Source organism: Marmota monax, unplaced genomic scaffold (genome assembly GCF_021218885.2).
Source record: "Marmota monax isolate L192 unplaced genomic scaffold, Marmota_monax_Labrador192_F-V1.1 WCK01_AAM20220418_F8-fsc00080, whole genome shotgun sequence".
Classification (NCBI taxonomy): Eukaryota; Metazoa; Chordata; class Mammalia; order Rodentia; family Sciuridae; genus Marmota; species Marmota monax.
This window is the reverse complement of record NW_026694750.1, coordinates 3,505,233-3,525,339: the sequence shown is the minus strand read 5'-3', so window position 1 is coordinate 3,525,339 and position 20,107 is coordinate 3,505,233. Positions and strand designations below refer to the sequence as shown.

Genomic DNA, 20,107 nt, shown 5'->3' with positions numbered 1-20,107 from the left:
CCTGATGCCTGAGGTCAAGCGATGAGGGACTAGCACTAGCTAATATTTAAAATGCAGAAAACATAAAATCTGTCTGGATCAAAAACAATGCTTTCTTTCTAAAGAATGGAGGCCAAGCTGTCCCTGCCTGGGTCTCATGCCTGACCCCTCCCTGCACATAGAGGAATAGGAATGGCAGCTGCTGGTCCCCAGCTGACCAACTTTGTGGGAATGGAGCCTTCAGAACCTGCTGCTGAGAAGAGATGCTCAGGCGACCTTGGTTGACCCTGGGACCCAGAGATGGGCTGATAACCTGGACTTGGAGCACCTGACAGGATTCAGTGATGTACATGAAACCAGGTCACCAGGGCAGGGCTTGGGAAGCCCGGGCTGTGTCTCGGGTGTGTGGCTGGCCGTGGTCCTGCCCCGCATCAGGGAGAAGCACTCGGCTTCCTTTCCCACGGGCGCCTCCCCATTTTGAGAGTTCTGGGGTCTCTTTTCTGGGCCCTTCCCCCATTTCCCTTCTGAGCTTTCAGTGACCTGCTTCATCCTTAAAATGTGAAGGGAAAAACTCCAGGAGTAAGCAGTGCCTACATTTTAAATCGCACTGGGCTCCATCCACCCAAGTCGCACACCAGGAACACCGTCCTGGACATTGGCACCGAGGACCTCACCCGCCCTTAGTCACCTCCCAGCCATCCCTGTTATCAGATCACAGTGCCTGTGTTCAGGCGGCCTTTATTTTACTTAATCATGGCCCCTGAGCACAAGAGCAGGGACGCTGGCAGTCAGATAGGCCATGAAGCGCTTCCTGTGAGAGGAAAAGGGAAAGTTCTTGACTTAAGAAGGAAACAAACCATGAACTGAAGTTGCAAAGATCTGTGGGTAAGAAGGAGCGTCTGTCTGTCCATGATGCGGTGAAGAAGGGGAAGAAACCCACGCCCCGTCGCTGTCCCACCTCACGCTGCGAACGCTGTAGCCATCGTATGGGGTAGGGTTTGGTCAGGATGGAATCGGCCCTAAACTCTTGTGGGTCTAAGCGTCTGGGGAAAAACAGTAGGTCCCGGGTTTGGTACTATTCCCGGGTTCAGGCATCGTCTGGGCTCTTGAAATACATCCCCCTTGAAGAAGGGAGGACTGCTGTCATCGGACTGTCCCTTGGTGAGGGAGGGAGGAAGGGAGGCTCATGCAAAGTGGCAGGGGCAGCCTTGGCAGAGTGCTTCTGCATGCCTGAGGGGAAAAGGGTGGGGGGCACACCAGGACTGGAGCGAGGCCTTTCTGCACACGGCACCTGGGCGGGGAAAGACAGAGGCTGCAGACACCTGTGGGTTCTTGACCCAGGGAGGGGCATTTCTGGGGCCAAGTCCTTGGAGCACTCGCAAGAGCCTGAGATCCATGGGACCCTCAGCTACAGCAGTGCTCGGCCCCAGAAGCCAGGGCAGCAGAGGCCTGGCCACAGTGCCCCAAAGTATGCTTCCTCTTGGATGAGCAGCTGGATGGACAAAGTAACCAAATAGTGACTGATATTGCCAGATGACCTCTGATTTAGAAAAATAATGCAACCGTTCTTTTGCCCACACTCCGGAGACCAAACTCCCCCTGCCCGGCCCGAAGGCACCTGATGCAGGTTCCCCACTCTGATGCTGTGAACTTCAAGTGTACAAGTTGTTTTTAACAGGAGTCATCAGAGAGCCAAGCTATCAATCTAAAAAAAGATGGGTGCATTCCTCCTGTGTCACAGCGCACACGCCAGCTTCCAAAGGGCTGCCAGGCGAGGCAGGAAGGGGACTCGCGGGTCATGATTTTACACCTGACGCCAGAAAGGCTCTGTAAACAGGAGGCCTGACGCGGGTGGCTACCTCGCTGGCCCACTCCCTGGATGCTCAGTGATTACAGGCCGGACAGCACGTATTAACTGAGGTGAGGTCATGGCTCCAGAGCCGTGTGACTGTCATCTTTGCACAAGGAGAGTGCCTTTCCCCTTGGCCTCCTGCCAGTCTGGCAGCACGCTCTGGGCTGAAAGAGTGGAGAAAGAAGCTGTTTTATGCTTTGCTAATAGAAGCATCCAAGAACTGAGAACTTTTTGGTTTTTCAAATTTCACTGAAAGATCCTTGACTTCAGTCCGGGCCTGGCTCTGGGGCTAAGAGCCACGGGGATGGCCGCTGCAGGAGATGCCGTCACCCAGCCCAGTTCCATCGGGACTACTGATGTCCCAGGTCTTCTCCTTCAGGACTGTTGTTTGACATTTGCTTCTGACAGAACCAGGACCCACGAGGAGGAGTTGCAGGGAGGCGACTTTTGGCAAAACGTAGGAAGAATTTTCTTAGACAGAGCAGCTCGACTCAGAAGACAGAATGTCCCCAGCCTGCACGAGGTCCTCCTGAGGTCCCTTCAGGGGGGCTCTGCCCAGTGCTGCAAGAGATGTGTACAGATCAAAGATGGTGCCAACTCCTGCCCCCACGCGGCTCCATGTGCCTCCATGCGCAAGCACTCATCGAATCTTCAAACAGCCCTGCAAGACGGCACTGCTATCCCTGTCCTTTTACAGATGAGGAAACCGAGGCAGGAAGCAGCAAAGGACCCGCCTGTGTTCACACTGCTGGTGTGTGCGAGGGAGTCAGGATTCGGGCCCAGGCATCTGACTGCTCTGCTTGTTCCTCTGTAGACCTTGAGCATCCTTAGCACAAGCCCCAAATCTGAAACTCTTGAATCATGGACCCGACAAGTGGAAAACTCCACACCTGACCTCCTGCGATGGGTTGCAGAATGCAACAGAATTAGTAAGAACATTGTATAAAATTACCTTCAGGCCATGTGTACACACTAATATGAAACATAAATGAAGTTTGCATTTATCCCCAAGATATCTCATTATGTACATGCAAACATTTCTAAAATCTGGAAAAAAAAAATCCAAACTCTACAACACTCTGGTCCCAAGTTTTCCAATGAAGGACACAGTCTGTACTGTGATGCTAATCTGCTCATAAGGTGTTCAAGGGTCACATGACCCTGCAGTGACCAGCTGTTCTTCCTAAGAGGAATTTAAAACCCGGGGCAGGGAGGGAGGCCCTGGATCCAGAGTCAAGGCAACATCAGTCACTGATGTGCTCAGACTCTTAGAAAGGAAGCCCCCAGATGGCCGGACCCATCTGTCCTGGGCACAAGACAGGGAGCAAGTGGCACAGGAGACCCTGAGGTCTAAGGGCTCCAGGGCTCAGCATCCTGTTGACTGTACCTTTAGGCCCGAGGCCTGCGAAGTGCTGTCTGCTCGCTCCTTCAGGCGAGTCCGATTACCCTGCAGGGTCAGGAATCTGCCTGACGTCTCCCTGAGCCCTCGCCCGATCATCTGCCAGGAAGATGACGTCTCTGAAGTGGCCTCTGCGGGAACAGCAAGAAGCCTGGGGATCTGGAGAAGTTGCTACCCTTCCCCTTGGTTGTCCGCCTTCCCCTTGGTTGTGAATGGGAGTCAGGGGCCTCCTCCCTGGGCTCTCCGGAGGACTGAACAAGCTAATGGGAGAAATGGCCGAGTTCTATGGCCAGTGGTGGATTCGGGCTTTGCTCTCTGCTGTCCACAGACTGAAGGTCCCGAGCTTGGCCCTCTGGCATTTGGCCCATGTGGCTACACTGGGCCAGCTGAGAACCTTCTACAAAAACAACAAAGGCCAGGGAGGAATGCCCAGTGCACATTTTGGGCCTGCAGTGGGAAAAGTGATCAGGGACCACCAGAGACCCTCAGGGCCACTCAGTCCAGCACTGCATATGGGCGTTGTGTTCAATGATAGGACTGTGGGTCCATAAGGTCATACAGGAGCTGGGAAGTTCCCAAGGCCAGGTGGTGCCGTGGCTACTGCAATGTCTTAGCATGACTCCCTCCTCGGGTCTCTGGTGGTCCTGGTGAAGTGAGCCCATGGCACTGCCAGTCACACGGAAGGGCATTCAGTAAAGTACAGGCACGTTTTCAAGTCAGACTTGAAAATGGAAACCGACGACTGTTGCTGGTTGATGTATTGACTTGCCCTTGATTGTTGTTCTAGAGTGGACACCTACCTACCTGTCGGGCAGGCGTCTCCCTCAGGAGAGGGCATCGCTGTCACAGATGGCAGCTCCCTGCAAGTTGCTGCCCCCAGACCTTCAGGGGGACAAGATGCACAGCAGAATGGAAGCTCCTGCCGCAGGCTCATGTGGGGTCCGTGTCCTAGTTTTTAACAAAAAAGTTTGAAAAGTAGAAAGAGAAGAAAATTTAATAACAGGCCACACCATGCGACCCAGAGGCGATGCGGGCCCCTCCTCTGGGTCTGTGTATGTCCTCACGGGTGTCCGGTGTCCGCACAACAAGTGTCGTTAGGCAACAGCTGGCTGAGGTTGGCTTGAGAGGAGATCTGACTCAGAAAGATCAGGTCGCGCTCAGCCCCAGAACCTGCTCCCTCCCTAAAATGAGAAACAGCTAGAACATTCCTAAAACTGCGAGCTGTAAAGTGCTCTGAGTCATTGCCGAGGGAGGGAAGAAAATGTGCGTGTGGTAAAATAAAAAGACTTTCTGCGGTGGGCTGAGAGAGGACAGGGGCTTTGGCTGCCCAGTTGAGGCCCACAGGGCTGAGAGCTTGGCTCTGGGGTGAGGACAGGCCACCCGCTCCCCTTACACTTTCACTCCAGGGCCCACGTGGGACACTTACCAATGCCCTGATAATAGATTCTAATCAGACCAGTTGTCCTAGAGGCACAACTTACACAACATGGGCTTCCCTGGGGCCCGGCCATCTTCCCCAGGACAGGACCATCGGAGCCAAGAGTTTCTTCCATCTAATCCCGGGTTGTGTTATCCTTCCAATCCTTCTATAAAATAGGTTGAAATAATTTTTTCTGAATTTCTACTTGGGAAAATGGATGTACAGAACATTTTAGTCATTTTTCCAAAATGTGCCGGAAAAGTGGGAGAAGTTTTTGACCACGGAATTAGCTAGATCCTTCCTGACTAATCCCTGGGATTGTTACCCAGTTGCATCTTGAAAAGGAAGAAAACTTCCTCTTCATCAACTATTTGCACCCCAGTTACTGCACCTGCTGCAAAATTAGAGATTCCTGAGGGCCAAAGAGAGCTCAAGTTGAAGCTTCTGTCTTTCTTTAAGGGATCTTGGGTTTGACACCAAATCTTCATTCAGAGTAAAGGAGGAAATTCAAGCTGGCCCTGGTGTCTGAGGGTTCTGCGCTTACAGATTCAACCAATCACAGATCAAGGGTATTTGGGGGGAGAAAAATCATGCCTATAGCAGACACATCTAGACTTTTTATTGTCATTATTCCCTAAGCAATACAGCACAACACCCTATGATACAGCATGTGCATTACACTAGGTGCTGTAAGTAACCTAGAGATGATTTAAAGTGTCCTGCAGACGTGTGGAGGTTCTATGCAACGCTGTGCCAATTTATACATAGGAAATTTGAGCGTCTGAGGGTTTTAGTAGGATATTAAGAGACGACTGCACCTTCATTGCTATTTTCGCTGTCTTAGGAAACTGGACCAGAAGGATTTCAAGGTCCCGTCCTGTTGTATGGCATTCTTTAAAGCCTTTTGTTATTTTTTGTGCAATTATATTTCCCTTACTTTCATTCCCCACACTGCCTGGCCCCTCTCCTGGCCCTTCTCCTGGTGATCTGAAATAACAGAATTTCTGAAATCCCTGTCACGCCCGCTCTGCGAAGGCAATTTTGCATCCTGGGACCCAGCACATCAGGGCCATCGCAGTACAGAAATAATAACAATGACAAAACCGCACTTCAGCACATGCCCCCCTCTCCATTGCTTCCAACCGCCACTCAGAAATTTTTGTTTCCAAATGAGCACAGGCTCCGCAGCCTGCTCTCAGGGACAAGGAGGAGCCCCTGTTGTTTGAGCACGGGGCTTGCAGGAGCAGAAATCAGACGTGTGGTGCCCCAGGAATCACAGATATTCTCAGAACTAGAAAAGATCCTGAAAATCATGTTGTCCTATCTCTTCTCGTTGGGGAGGGAGTCAAGACTGGGATCAGGTGACAGCTGGCCCTGGGCTATCATAGTACTACACTGACCTGGACTCGCTCCGTCCCTCGGAGTGTCCTTGCAGAACAGGGAGCTCGTCCTCCGCTCTGTAATGCACAAAATCTCAAGTGCAGAACCCAGAGAGTCCATGTGTCTCCAGCAGAGGTGAGACGTGACACAGGAGAGGAGTTAGGCCCAGTCGAGCCAGCTCTTCTCACTGTGTCACTGCTAGTCCCCAGCTGTGGGACTCTTCCAAAGCAGGAGGCAGGCCTTTTGCTTCTCCTCCAGGGTCTCCCTCTTGACCTGTCAGGATCGTTTAGATTTGCTGCTTAATGGGGTGCTTCTTAGGACATGGGGCACCTCACAGAGCTCTCTGGGAGTGCAGACCATCCCAGATGCCCAGAGCCCTGCTGTGACTCTGTTTGGGGTACCTGTGGCCACTGCAGAGCTTAATATCCCTGGGCAGTGTCCCCTCTGAGTTCAGGGTCCCCTCTGAGTGCAGGGTCTCCTCATCTGCACTGGCCACAGGCCAAGAAAGCTGGACCAGAAATGTGCATGCAGCCTCACGTACCTGCGATGACTCCAGGGGTGGCAGAGACGCAGACACAGGGGAGGAAGCAAGTCAGCCTCAGTCCTTGCAGCCTCTGGGGACAGCCTCCTCTGGGGGCCTCTCCAGTCCCCACTGTCAGGAGCCCCAGGGGGGAAAGAATTTGGAGGAGGACTCTAGCTTAGCTGTGACTGAAAGAATTCCCAGGTTAGAAGGCAAATGATACGTTTCTCTTTTAAGAAATATGTGTGTGTGTGTGTGTGTGTGTGTGTGTGTGTGTGTGGTTCTGGGAACCGAACCCAGAGCCTCAGGCCTGCTAGCAAGTGCTCTATCACAGAGCCACAACCCAGACTGGTAGGATTTCTTTGTACCTATTAATCTGTGTGTGTGTGTGTGTGTGTGTGTGTGTGTGTGTATGAATGGGTGTTGGTACTGGGGACTGAATCCCTTGGTGCTGTGACGTCTTAGCATAGCAGTCTCCTGAGAGATGTGGAAAGGAGTCCCATCCCCTCATCATCTGAATCTTTCATTTGGTCCCTCCCCATTTTCCACTGAAGCTGGCCCCTTCTGGTGTCAGAGGTGCCCCATCTCATGTCTGCTGAGTCTCCGAGTGACTCTGAGTTCCCTGCTCTTTGCCAGAATGAGCTGGTGCTGAGCACTCAGGTATAGCGGGGCTGACGGAATGAACCCTCAGAGACACAGGGCAAGACTCAAGGCCACGAGCCCTGAGCCTGGGGGTGGGGGGCGCCTACACCTGGAAGCACCACCTGGTGGCAGCCGTGCCTGAGTGAGCAGCCCTAGGAGACGGTGCTGTTGTTACTCCTGGTCCTCGGACGCAGAGGGTGAAGGCCGAGATGGCCAGGAAGCGGGAGCAGCAGCCAGCCGAGGTCTGGGGGCCCCGGGGCCCTAGAACTTGGGCTCCGCACCTGTGTGGCTTCTGCCCCGCCCCCAGGTGCCATTGCCACATGCCCGTGCAGGTGAGTCACGGGGCAAGATGGTTCAGCGATAGCGAGTGGGAGGTGAGGAGATGGGGTGCAGGACTGGAGCCGGCGCCCGCCTGCCTCCTTCCGGTGTCCTCAGTGCGAACCAGTTTTGCTTGGGGAGAAGCTCAGGGCTCTCCTAGGCCCCAGCTGGCGCGCCTGAATGGAAGGTTCCTATTGGCAGCCTTGGGAAGTGGGAGTTGTCTCTCTGGTGAGTAAACACACGGGGCCTGAGCCTGGAGACAGAGCCCAGGGTGCCCCAGCTCAGCCCTGCTTTGGGCTGCCGACCCTGGAACAGGGCGCACCGACGGGCCAGCAGCGGGAATCCTCGGCTGGGGTGAGGCGGCCTCTGGCAGGGCGGGCTGGTCCCTGGACCCATCTCATGGCTCATTAGCCGGGTGGCCCGGCGCCCAGAGGTGGGTAGAGAGCACCAGGTGGCTTCTCTCTGGAAACCCCTGCAAACCCTGGGCTTCCCTTTCAGGGATCATGGCCAAATTCTTGCCCTCGAAATGATTTTCCAGGCCTTTCCACCAGGAAAGATGTTTTTCTGAGGGGGGAGGGGGGCCATGGGAGGGTCTGGAGGAAGAGCCAGGGAGCGTAAGCTCGGAGGTCGGAGAAGAGGGATTAGTACTGCCAGGCTAGGTCCAAGCACAGAGGCCCTCCCTCACTCGTGCCCAGCGGGAAATCACAACCGCGGTCAGACATTTCCCCATGTTGGCCCAACACCACCTTCTTTTCCTCCCTGACACATCCCTGGGCAGGACCTGGGGACAGCTAGAAACCTGCAAGCACCAGTGGACCCAGGGCCCTCTCCAGCCAGGAGATACCCCTGAGCTGACCTGGTTCAGCCACAGCAGCCCGGGTGGGGGCACCGTCCGGGCACCTCGTGTTCCCGTCCTCCTCAGCACCGCCCAGGCCCAGCGGTTGGGCTGTGGAAAGTCAGGGACTCTGAGTCACCCTCCTCCTTTCAGTGTATTTCTGGGAATGTGAAGCACACTGGAGCGACGTGACATTCCTTAGCTCCCAGCAGCAAGTCAACCACCCACTTCCTTTCCAGTCATGCTGCATGACAGCGGAACAGGACCAAACAAATTGACATGAAAGCCACATGCCTTTAGGACAGGACGGGAGCGCAGGGCCAGGGCCTCCCTTCCCTCCAGAGCAGAGCGCATACCAGCAGGCAAGCACCGCAGCTGTCCCTACCCCTCCAGGGCCAGGAAACCCTCTCCTCGGGCATGTGACGCCCGTCCTGCTGTTCCAGAACACACTCGCACATCTACAGACACACCCATTCTGGGTGACAGGCATTGCCATGTGTGAAATTCTTTGTCCTTATCATCTCTGGAGTAAGTCACAGGAAGGGTAACGCCCATGTCTCTCAAGCATTTGGTCTGGGGGTAAAGTTCTGCACATCTGAATCCTAGAAAAATGTCGTCTATGGACAGGACCCTGAGCACACGTCAAGAGCTTGGGAAGAGAGCTGGGGCAGGGGGACGATGAGAGGGTGAACGTGGGGACATCTGCCCTCAAGGAGGACCAGTGTCACATGGAGACAGAACCTCAGGAGCATGAGGTACACCAAGGACCAGGCTCAGAGGACAGGGAGTGAATTCCAGGGCACATGGTGGGGGGGGGGGGCGAGCTCCAGGGGCAGGGGCGATGCCTGCCGCACCAGGTGGGGCCCCCTGGGACCTGGAGAATCAGCCTCTGTCCAGGGGCTGGGCGCATTTCACCGACGGGTGGGAAAGGAGAGGGAGATTGGAGCACAGCCTGGGGACAGCTGGAAGGGACGGTGGGGTGGGGTGCTGTGAAATGACCAAATGACCACATTAGAACTGACCCTGGAGCCAGATTCAAACCCCGCTAGGACAAGTCCAGATATTGAGCAGAGGGCGACACGCCCCAGACAAGCCTCGGAAAGGTCACCCTGGGGTGATGTTGGAATTTGGCCCGGCACAGGTGGAAGGTGAGGACCTTAGCAGGCCTCCTCAGAGCTGCAAGTGGACAGGACAGGGCTCGAAGGTCAGCGGCCGCGGGAGCAAGCAAGACGGCCACCATAACAGCCCGAGGCTCCTCCCAGCCCCCTTCCCGAGCCCCGTGTGACCGTGCTGAGCACATTCCTCCATCAGTCACGACCTTAAGTGGCAGGTCTGCTATCGGCCATCTCACAGATGAAGAAACTGAGTCTCAGGGAAGGGAGGTAACAGCACGGGGGCTGCTAGGCCAGGACTGACGCCGTGCTCGGACCCCAGCCACACCCGTAGAGGGGACACAGGGACTGCGGGAAGCCCAGTTAACAGGGAGGTGCTCTGGTGTTCACCGGTGCCTCAGAGGACAGAGGGCATGACAGGGGCCCACAGGCAGGGGAGCTTGTACCTGGGTAAGACCGGATGGCACTGTGACCCCCGCAAACACCAGCTGGGGTGCTGACAGTCCGAGTGGCGCTGCAGGCGCAGGTCCCTGTGAAAGCCAGGCTCGCGAAGATGCCGAGGTTCAGAGAGTGTGCGGGCATCGTGGGGAAGGAGGGCAGGCGCCAGGCCTGAGGGTTTGCCGTGTGCCCGCTGCTGGCTAAGGGCTCGCCATGCCTCCCCGTGACAACCGGTGACATGGCCCTACGCTCCTCTGCGGTTAAAGATGGGGAAACAGAAGTTTGGAGACAGGAAGCCTCACCTAAGGCCAGGGAGCCAGGGTTGGTACGCTGGGCAGAGCCCCGCCTCACCCCAGCTCCCCGCAGGCAGAGAGCAGTCACGCAGAGTCCCCGGGCTGCACCTGCCCTGCGGCTCCCCCACTCCCTCCCTTTGCTCCTCTTGCTCCCTACACTGCCTGCCGTGGGGCGCAGGGTTTTTGAAATAGGTGGAAAAGCCAAAAAGGTGGACGTATAAACTGGTGGATGTTTCAGAAGATAATTTGCAGCTTCTACTAAAAACGGAAGATTGGGCACATTCTTTGACCCAGTCATTCCAATTTTAGAAAATAAACAAGCAGAGACTAAGGCATAAAAATATCTAAAGCAGGAGATTAGAGACAACCTGGAAATACATTCCATGTCCAATCACAGGGAGTTAAAAAAAGTGTGGCTTTCAGGGGAATGCAGTACGTGGTAGCATAGGGATGGACGTGGTGCTGTGGTCTGAATGACCCTCCAGAGCTCACGTTGAAATGTCATGGCCATTGTGATGGAATTAAGAGGTGAGACCTTTAAGAACAGATTAGGACTTGGGGGCCCTCAGGAATGGTTGTGGGTTGATGATCTCAGCAGCGGCTCCAATAGACAGGATGAGTGTGGGCTGGTTTCTCCCTGCCTCCCTTGTGCCCCTCGGCCTCTGCCTTGTGCTAATGAAGCTGCAGGCCCCTGTCGGAGCTGGACCCTGCTCTTGGACTTCCCAGCCTCCAGAACCTTGAGGCAAACACTACTGTCTATAGCTTACCCACTCTGATATCTTGTTATAGCAGCAGAACACAGACAGAGACACACTGCTCGGATATGTGAATACAAGAGGAAAATGTGTTACACAACCTTATCTCCCGGGGATCTCGCTTTGGTAAGGAATTCCTTCATCTCAGTACACGTCAGCTATTTGGCTTTGTAGAGAAAGGACAATGCAAATGATGGCTTAAGGCTCCCGAGCCCTGTGCCCCTTCACCCAGGCCCTCATCAATAGGCAGACCCAGGCTGGATAACCTGCAAACCCCCAGGCTGAGTCTTATTCTAGAATCTTCCTTCCTTCTCCCTATATACATTTAATGACTCTTTAAACATCCCTCGACAACACCCTCCCAAACCTCAGGCCCCCTCCTCCTTCAGACCAACGGGCCTCCCTCCAGCCCCACTGCGGTTGACCGTTTGATCCACACAGTGATGCGCTACTCCAGCCCCCCCCCCCAAGAAAGTCCTCTTTTAAATGTTGCAAATTGCAAAGCAGCAAACATCCACCCATGCTCATGTATAAACTCACTTTTTTTATTTTCATTCAAATTATGTCCTGGGTAGAAATTCCCAGGTAGGGATTCCTGGGCTGGGGGTGGGATTTCTTTAAGCATCAACACGGTTCCTCCCGGTTCTTCAGACATCAAGACCTTTAGGTCCTGTTGAGGGTAAAAAAAAAAAAAATCTGAATTTCTGTGCCCTGATTCCTCTGCTGCTCTTCCACCTCTTAAATTGGGTTGGAATGTGATCTTTTCATCATGAAATTTTATTTTAATTTTAAAACACTTCTGCACCTTCTTCCCTCCATGTTTTCTTCTCTTCCTCCATGTTTTATTAGCTCTGCTTCTTACGGGCATTGCTTAGGTCATAGAGACCTTTTTCTTCTAACTGGCGGGCCCTCCACAAGTTTACAATGTGGCGATTTCTCCACAGTGAACTTAAAAAGAAAGAAGGAAGAGGTGGGCGGGGTTTGCTCGCGAGCTCTCTCTCTCTCTCTCTCTCTCTCTCTTGTGCTTCAAGGGAATTGAGAACATAAATAAATAAATAACAAAAATAAACAGGGGTGTCATCTGTGTTCATCTGCATTAGCATAATGAGTCATTCCTCTTTTTTTTTTTTTAAATAAAGACAAAAGTGTAGCAGGTGCGGGTCCCCAGGTCTAGAGGTATGGAAGACCTCCTTTGAATTGGTTTACGGCAGATTTTGGTGAACTTTGGACTTCCCTGGAATTTTCATGAGGCTAAAATCATAACTGAAGTCCTTGGTGCATCCCGCCTCTGGGGCATTGCGCCTTTCTCCTCCTTTCTCTGGAATGATTCGGGAATCCTGTCCAAAGGTGTCAAGGTCATAAGTGCCTATCAACGTCAGACTGACTGTGTGCTCTCTTTTGAGCTAAGCAGGGAGATTGGAAACTTGGATCTTTTATGTAAACCATCCGCTTCAAATAAAACTTATCTCCAGGCCAAATATGCCTTTCAGCCACAGAACTTTTCCCCAAACCAGTATTATACTGGGAAATGCATTTTTTAAATGTTCTGGGAAATGCATTTTGTATCTTTTTTTGTGTGTGTGTGTGTACACAATACCTCTATTTTATTTATTTATTTTTATGTGGTGCTGAAGATCGAACCCAGAGCCTTTCACAGGCTAGGGGAGCGCTCTACAGCTGAGCCATAGCCCCGGGAAATGCATGTTTTAAACGTCTCTCCTCTCTCAACCTTCTGACTTGCTGTCTCATCCTCACAGATGATACAGAAGTCACCAAGTTTGCCTTGACTTCTGCTACCAAAAAAATCACCCACACTGGCGCCATCCTGCCTTCTTTGCCATCTGCTCAGCAAAGCTTCCTAGAAGGAGCCCTGTTCCTCCTGCCCCAGGGCCTTTGCATGTGCTTTTACTCTGCTCCACCCCACTCCTTCCCAGTCTCAGGTCCTCAGGGCTGCCTCAAACCTCTCCTTAACTGTGTACCTCTCCTTCACAGGTGTCATTCTTTAGGTTACTCTGTATCTTTGTTTATTTTCTGTCCCCCCAACAAGACGAATGCAAGCAGGGCCAATGTCTGTGATCCTCCACAGTGATTGCTACTCAAACAGTGAGTATAATCTGCACAGTCAAGATCAGGAGCCGCCTTGGAGGGCTGGAGGGCCACCTCAAGCTGCAGAGCGGTGCCCTTGGAGAGAAGTTCCCATAAGTGATGAAGTAGAAAGGGAGCGTCAGCGCCATGGGAGGTGGTAGCTGCCTGGAGAGACCACATCCAGCCAGGCCTGGGGACCGCCCTCGAGATCTGGGTCACCCTCTCCTTTCCACCACCATCTCCTGGGCAAAACCTCTGCCAGCTCTTTGGTGACCATTCAAAAGTCATCCGATCATGTCCCTTCCGCTGTGGCTCCACAAAAGCACCCAGAACTGCCTAACAATCTAAATCAAGCTGTACCGCCACCCTGCTCACAGCTCAGCACGACTCACCTTCCCAGCCAAGAGGGCCCGTCCCTCCCCAGCCCTCTGTCCCAGCCGCACTGGCTACTTTGAGGAACCTCAGACTGGCCAAGCTCGTCCCCACTCTGGGCTGGTTCCCTCCACTGGGAAAAGGCTTCCCCAGGCCCCCCGTGGCTGTCCCTTCTCCCACCAGGCCGGGGAGGCACAGGATCACTGCGGGAAGAGCGGATCACGACGAATCATTGTCAAGGCAAGAAACTGGGGTAGCAGTGGTGGGAAACAGAATGTTCCCCTGCGAGGGTCTGTCTGGCCCATGGTGGCATCGCTGGTGCGGCTCCCAGACTCACCTTGGCCTCTTGCAGTGACTGAGAGCTACTCACGGCTCAGCAGACACAGGAAATGACAAAAAGGGCCACCAAAGTGACTGTCTGCCATGATCCGATGATGGGGCACTGTGTAGTTCCCAGAAGCTCATTTAAGAATCCCTGATTCACGACCTCGCCTCACACTTGTTAAGCACACACGAACGGGCCAGGCAGGCGTGTAAGAAGCAACAACCACCAGAACCTATGTTGGCCTGCGGATGGGGCAAGCCGTGGAAAGCAGTCGGTGGTGAGATGTGGCTTTCAGTTCTATTTCCTGCTCCCCGCCAAGTCCTGGCCTTGGTAAAATATGAAAATGAAAAACAAAAAGAGGTGGGGTAGGAAAATGACCATGATAATATCTGTTACTTGTTTCCTCTCCCTGGTGACTGGTCCTGCTGGGTGCAGGACCACCAGCTGGAACTACATTTCCCAGCCTCCCTTGCAACTTCAGGGTTATCTGGCCAGGTTCTGGCAAGGTGAGGAGCCGTGCAGCCTCCTGGGAGGGTCTTAAATCTTGAGCATGATCCCCTTAGTTACTTTCTCTCCTCCTCCAGGGCTGCTTAATGGGGACCTACCTTCAATCACAGGGAGGAGCAGAAGTCCCTGGAAGTTGACAGGGAACAGGAGCTTCCTGGCCAGCCCACACCCTCCAGCTGTTACAGGAAGTGGGGAATGAATGGCTATCTCAGTTGGGATTGCATTCAGGGCCTCAGGGATGTCAGCATTGCCTTTAACACAAGTGCCATCAGGAAAGCTTGTCCCAGGGCTGACATTTGAATTGTGCCTTCAAGGAACAGTTGAACTTCTCCCGGGGAAAGGGGGAGAGTTGCAAATCCCTGGGAAAGGCCGGAAGCTCCGTCATGTGCCCAGATTCCTGGCTCACACCACCCCTACCCAACACCACCATTCAGACCCTGTGGATCTGAACCCACAGGGCAGGAGCCAAGGAAGAGGAAATTTTATTTAGTGCCCCCATCATCCTCATGACCAGCAAGTCTGCTAAATGCTGGGCTGGACCCTCTGACTGTTGGTGGAAGATACAGGACCAGAGCTGGGAACACCAGATTGAGCTAAAAGTAAATAGCTTTGGAATTTGACTGTAACACTGGTAACGTCACCTTAACAGCAATGGGCTGCTTCTTTTCTTTGGGGAGACAGATGACACAAATTCTTTTAAAATTTCAATAAAAGGTATAACCTTTTTTCCAGAAAGTGCTCCCCTGCCCCCACATTTGAATACATTTCAAGGGTCCCAATAATCTGTTCTCTGGAGCTCAGGGGAAGGAACTCCAGGGCAGGGATTTCAATGGAGCAGGATCTGCTCAGGTCAGAGGAGACCCTCATGAAAGCAAGGGGACTGAATGGGCCAACCAGGCTCCAGGGAGCAAGTTCAGGCGAAGGAGCCGCTCTCAAGAGAAGATGGAAGCCCAGACTGGGTAGAGCTCAAGGCCGTGGAAGAGGTGGGGGGTACAGGGCAAGTGACCAATGAAGGGGACAGAATTCAAGGCTGAGGGAGGTGCCCTGCTCGCTCAGAGGTTTCAGGTTGTGTTTGGGGCGGGGTGTGTTCAGTTCTTAGAGTGGTGAGTTCATAGCGGCAAGTGAAAGGACCTTGAGGAATTCCGGTGCTAGTTCCTGGAAAGTCAGGGAAACCCAGGTGGGGTCGGAGCTTGTCGAGGTGCAGGGCAGTGGGTGGCAGGCCTCCTCCAGGGAGAGGCCGAAAAGAGACGGGAAGCAAGACCTGACAGAACCCACCTCAGAGGAGCCCTTGAAAGAGGACAACGGAAAAGAGAGACAGAGACAGCAGCACCAGGAGCAGAAGGGCAAGCCAATGAGCCCAGAGAGGTCATTGAATTGGGCACCTCAGGGAAATCTCTAAAAGAGTCTTTTCCTAACTCTGCAATGCATACCTTTGTTAGTAAAAACACAACTGAGAAGTTACGAATATGAGCATGACGTCTGCAATTCTTGTGTATACAGCCACCCCTCTTTATCGACGGGGACTGGTTCTGGGACCCCTCCATCTGAGGATACCAAAGCCTGAGATGCTCAAGCCATTTGCATAAAGTGGTGTAGGAGGTGCACAAACCTACGCAATTCTCCTGCACACTTTAAACCTTCAGACAGCCTCTCAGACATTATACAGGTGAACGTTGCTTATACCATGGTCGACCTGTATTGGTTAGGGAATAATGACATGCACATTTAGTAGAGATGAAATTTTTTTCCTGAGTATCTTGTATCTATCTGCAGGTGTCTGAATCCACAGCAGAGTCCATGGATGCCCACGCATTTGGATGTAGTTAGAGTGGCAAAGGCAGTGTGGCATATGCTCTTGGGAGGAGAAAAAGCACAAAGGTCCTGACAGCATTCTTTTTTGGGGGGTGGGGGTGGTTCTGAGATTGAACCCAGGGTGGCTTTGCCACTGAGCTCCATTCCAACCCTTTTTATTCTTTTATTTTGAGATAACATCTCATTTGGTTGCTTAGGACCTCACTAAAGTCCTGAGGCTGGTCTCAAACTTGCACTTCTCTGTGTTCTTGGTTTAAATTTTAAGTTTGAAATCATGTAAATGCAAAAATCCCCCACTTTTTAAAAAGACAACGTTGAGGAGAGTGGCAGGACCGAGTGGGGCGACCTGGAGGCCCACGCTTTGGAGAAGTTGGAGGGCGAAGAGGAGGAAGAGGCAGGCGCGGATAACATGAGGGAGGGGATATTTGTAGAGATACCTGGAAGAGTGGGTGCTTGGACGAGCTTGGGGGCAGAACCGACTTTCCCTGGGAGGAAAGGCAGGAAAAGAGAGGGTAAGAAGTGGGAGGGAGGAGATAGGGCTATAGCTCAATTGGTAGAGTGCCTGCCTCACAGCAGGGCCCTGGGCTCAATCCCCAGCACCACAAAAAAACCAAGCCGGAGGGGAAGGCCAAGCAGGTTGAAATTTTAGGCTCCCGCCCAGAGGTGAGCCTTGCAGTGATAGAGGGATGCTCTCCGGAGTGAAGGCAAAGGAGGTGGGAAGGAGGGACATTTACCCCTTGCCTTTTTAAGGTACCCGTGGGGCGGTGAGTCAGGACTGCTGGAGCGCAGCGAGCACTGCCCCGCCCCGAGCACCACGCCCACACCGCGCCCCGCCCACGCCCGCTGCCCCGCCCCAGCACCACGCCCACACCGCGCCCCGCCCACGCCCGCTGCCCCGCCCCAGCACCACGCCCACACCGCGCCCCGCCCATGCTCGCTGCCACGCCCCGAGCACCACGCCCACACCGGGCCACGCCCGCTGCCCCGCCCCAGCACCACGCCCACACCGGGCCACGCCCACGCTGGACCCCGAGGCGAGACCGCAGGGAGGCGCGGGCGCAGGAAGTGGGCTCTGCGCGCGGGTCCATTCGTTTCCGTTGAGCCAGGCGTCTTCCCGCGTTTATCAAAGTTATTTTTACGCGTTGGGAAGTTTTCAAGTGAGCACTTGTGCGGTGGCACCTCCTTCCTGTCGCGCGGGTGCCTTGAAGACTTTTACAGGCCTATTTATAGCCCGCGTTTATTTTTACTCGGGACTTGGGCCTTCGCCTGCGCTAGACCGCGCCGCGGACGGGCGCGGGGGCCAGGGGCAGCAAAACGGGGCTGTGGCCACCGTCCTCTCCCGCAGTGCATTTTGGTCGCAGCAGAACCTGCTGCTCTTGTGCCCCCCCCCAGCTGCAAAACCCCAAGTATGGGGGACCCGGGTGAGGCGAGGGGGAGCGAAACCCCGAGTGATCTCGATAAGTTACATTTTAGTGTAATGTTTTTAAAAATTCAGATTAATGCAAACAACTCATTCTGAACAAAATATCAAAAATTTGCATGAGACACATGGGTGACAGAGAAGGCAAGCAGCCGGTTAATTGCCGTCCCCATCAGACCCCACCGCTACACAGGCCCAGGCCGGAAGGGCCAGTGGGTGGTGTCCGTTATTGAGGGCATAGCTTAGAAAAATAGGTTCACCTAGGAGTTGACCTAGACTGCCCTTGCCTTGCCCTTTGATGGACAGGAGGGGACCCCGGGTCCTGACACCAGGTGTGGGCAGCTGAGACATTTGGGGCTGTCAAAAATTAGTGGTGGAAAGGATTTTAACCCATCCCCAAGAATTTGCAGTTTAGGGCCGGGCGTGCAGCGCCGTGGTACAGCATTTGCCTAGCCATGTGCGAGGCCCTGGTTTCCAAACCCAGCACTGCAAAAAAAGAGAGAGAGAGAGATTTAAAATTGCAGTTGAGACACATTTACACACACTGGGCATTGTCCCTTTTGCTCTATTTCCCAATGGCTCCTGTCTAGCTGTGGTTCCTACCACCATTTTCAAGAAAGACACTTGGGATTCACAGACAATGGAAGTCTAGAATCCCGGCCTCAGACCCCTTTACTCCCCCTCTGTGGGCAGAGCCCCGTCGGTAGACTTTGGTGGAAAAGCATGATTCAGATTTTGACTCACCCTTAAGGTCAGGCAGAGACATGGCCTTCGACTTGTCTCTTCGGGTCTCAGTGCAGTGACATGGAATCCCACAGCCTGTGGCATTGAGAAGGACTTGGAGCCACCCCAGGAGGGCCCATGAGGGACCACTCCCTCTCTTCCAACTGTGGCATTTGATGGGACTTCTCTCTGCCTCAGAAACCTTTTGTGTGAGTGTGTGTACACGCTGACTCTCCCCTAGCCGCATGTATTAGCCACAGTGAGTTACACAAGTCTCCCAGAGGTTGCCCAGAGAGGGCAGAGCTCCCAGTCCTAGAAGACAATTCTGGCAAAACCCCTGGATTCATGTTTGAGTGTTCATTGCCATGTGTCTGGCCTGCTGGGGCCTGATGGAGCCTGTGAGGGTCATTTTGGGGACTCTCAGCCACAAGGCACAACTCAACACTGAGTACACCCATCTTGGTTTTCTTACATTTGCCAGAGTGGCTCAACGCTCTGTCTGTCCTGTGAGTCTTTGGGGCCTTTTGAACTTATTTTCCAGTTATTCCGAGAGTCCGCGGCGGGCGCCTGGCACGCCTCTTTCTGCTCTGTGCTGAAACACCCCCTTGCTAGCAGGATCCCTCAAAAGAAAGGAACTGAGTACGACACCCCTCCGTCTGGTTTTCCTTTCACCCTTTCTGGAAAATGGGTCCGTGGGTGGGAGGGGATGGATCACAAGCCATAATAAAAGATTCTCAGCCTAGGGTGACAGGCTGGGCTCTGCCACTTCACAAGCACCCGAGGGCACCCTGGGTGTGTGTGTTAGTGGTTGAAGCGTGGACCTATCAGGAGGACAGGTGGAGAGGCGTTGAAAGAGAGGGTTGGGCAGAAAGGACTCATTGTCAGGAGGACCAAGAGCTCCCAGCCAGGCCCCACTCAGCCTGGACGCCTCCCACCGGCCTCTGCCTGGGAACCCGGGACCTGCCCACCTCTGCAAGCAGCCAGCCTCAGGTGGTCAGTCCCCTCCTCCTTCCCTCCTGCCCTGGAGGAGGATCAGGGCCATCTCAGGCAGCTGGACCCTTGCTGAGAGCTGCCTCCTTGTGCTGGCCCTGGGCGTCATCTAAGGTACTGACCCATCCCGACGCGTGGGCAAGGTGGACTCCTGCTGAACCTGGACTCTACCTGGGCTGCTTAGAACAATGTTTTCTCCTCTTGGGGTTGTTCCTTTATGTTTTATTAATGTAGAGTGTTCCTTGTTGAGCAGCAGATGTCATAAAACTCTTCAAAAGGCAGAAGTGCTCTCAGAGGGATAGCAGGTCTGCGCTCTACCTGGCCTACTGCAAGGATCTCTGTGATTTCAGCCTCATTTGCTCAGGCGGGTTATGAAGTTAATTCCACGTTATTGCCTTTACACTTCAGGAGATGGGATGGGTCTGCTCGAGAGGCCGTGTTGCAGACACTGGGCTTTGTGAAGGAGGTGTTCCAAACCAGCTCCCTCCTGGTGTCCTAGACCAGAGAGTGTTGGGGCTGCAGGAAGGGGCCAGGCCTGGGGCCACGCTCGCTGCCAGCGATTCACTTCTGTGGCTGTGTCTTATGCAGCCTTCAAGGGCGGAGGCCTGGGTGTTGGGGATACACCTGCTGGTGAGAGCCAGTCAGGGACCCTGGGACTGAGTCCCCAGACAGGCTGTGGAGGCTGGGGTGGGCGGGGAAAGCCCCTCAAGGGCAGGGAGCCTCATTTCCTCCATCAGAGCACTCAAGGAACGGCTTTTTAGGAAACCTAGAAATGAGAGATTCTTCCTCTTACACCTCTTACCACCTTCCCCGATAATGACAGCCACACGATTTATTTATACACGTACAAATCATCATGTATTTCAACCTTGCTAGTTTGAAGTGTGGAATAATTCACCTTTCTGTTGTATAAAGGGTTTCACGGAGCAA

General features: G+C 53.7%; 3 long non-coding RNA genes across 7 annotated transcripts; 1 reads left to right on the top strand and 2 right to left on the bottom strand.

The window, feature by feature from the left end:
* Positions 1-697: 697 nt before the first annotated feature.
* Positions 698-7,822, bottom strand: LOC124079283 (uncharacterized). Of its 2 annotated transcripts, XR_006847247.2 has the most exons (6): positions 6,572-7,822; positions 6,051-6,303; positions 4,712-4,816; positions 4,035-4,178; positions 3,219-3,361; positions 698-2,392 (listed from the first exon to the last, which is right to left on the bottom strand). It is a non-coding gene; the product is annotated as an uncharacterized LOC124079283 (long non-coding RNA). The 2 variants fall into 2 exon arrangements; XR_006847246.2 differs by having other exon boundaries at positions 4,035-4,816.
* Positions 6,788-13,764, top strand: LOC124079282 (uncharacterized). 4 transcript variants are annotated; one of them, XR_006847242.2, is made up of 3 exons: positions 6,788-7,524; positions 10,978-11,069; positions 12,936-13,764. It is a non-coding gene; the product is annotated as an uncharacterized LOC124079282 (long non-coding RNA). The 4 variants fall into 4 exon arrangements; XR_006847239.2 differs by having other exon boundaries at positions 6,788-7,738; XR_006847240.2 differs by lacking the exon at positions 6,788-7,524 and adding an exon at positions 7,809-7,943.
* Positions 13,765-17,498: 3,734 nt separating this feature from the next.
* Positions 17,499-18,414, bottom strand: LOC124079284 (uncharacterized). The gene is made up of 2 exons (XR_006847248.2): positions 18,209-18,414; positions 17,499-17,950 (listed from the first exon to the last, which is right to left on the bottom strand). It is a non-coding gene; the product is annotated as an uncharacterized LOC124079284 (long non-coding RNA).
* Positions 18,415-20,107: the final 1,693 nt, after the last annotated feature.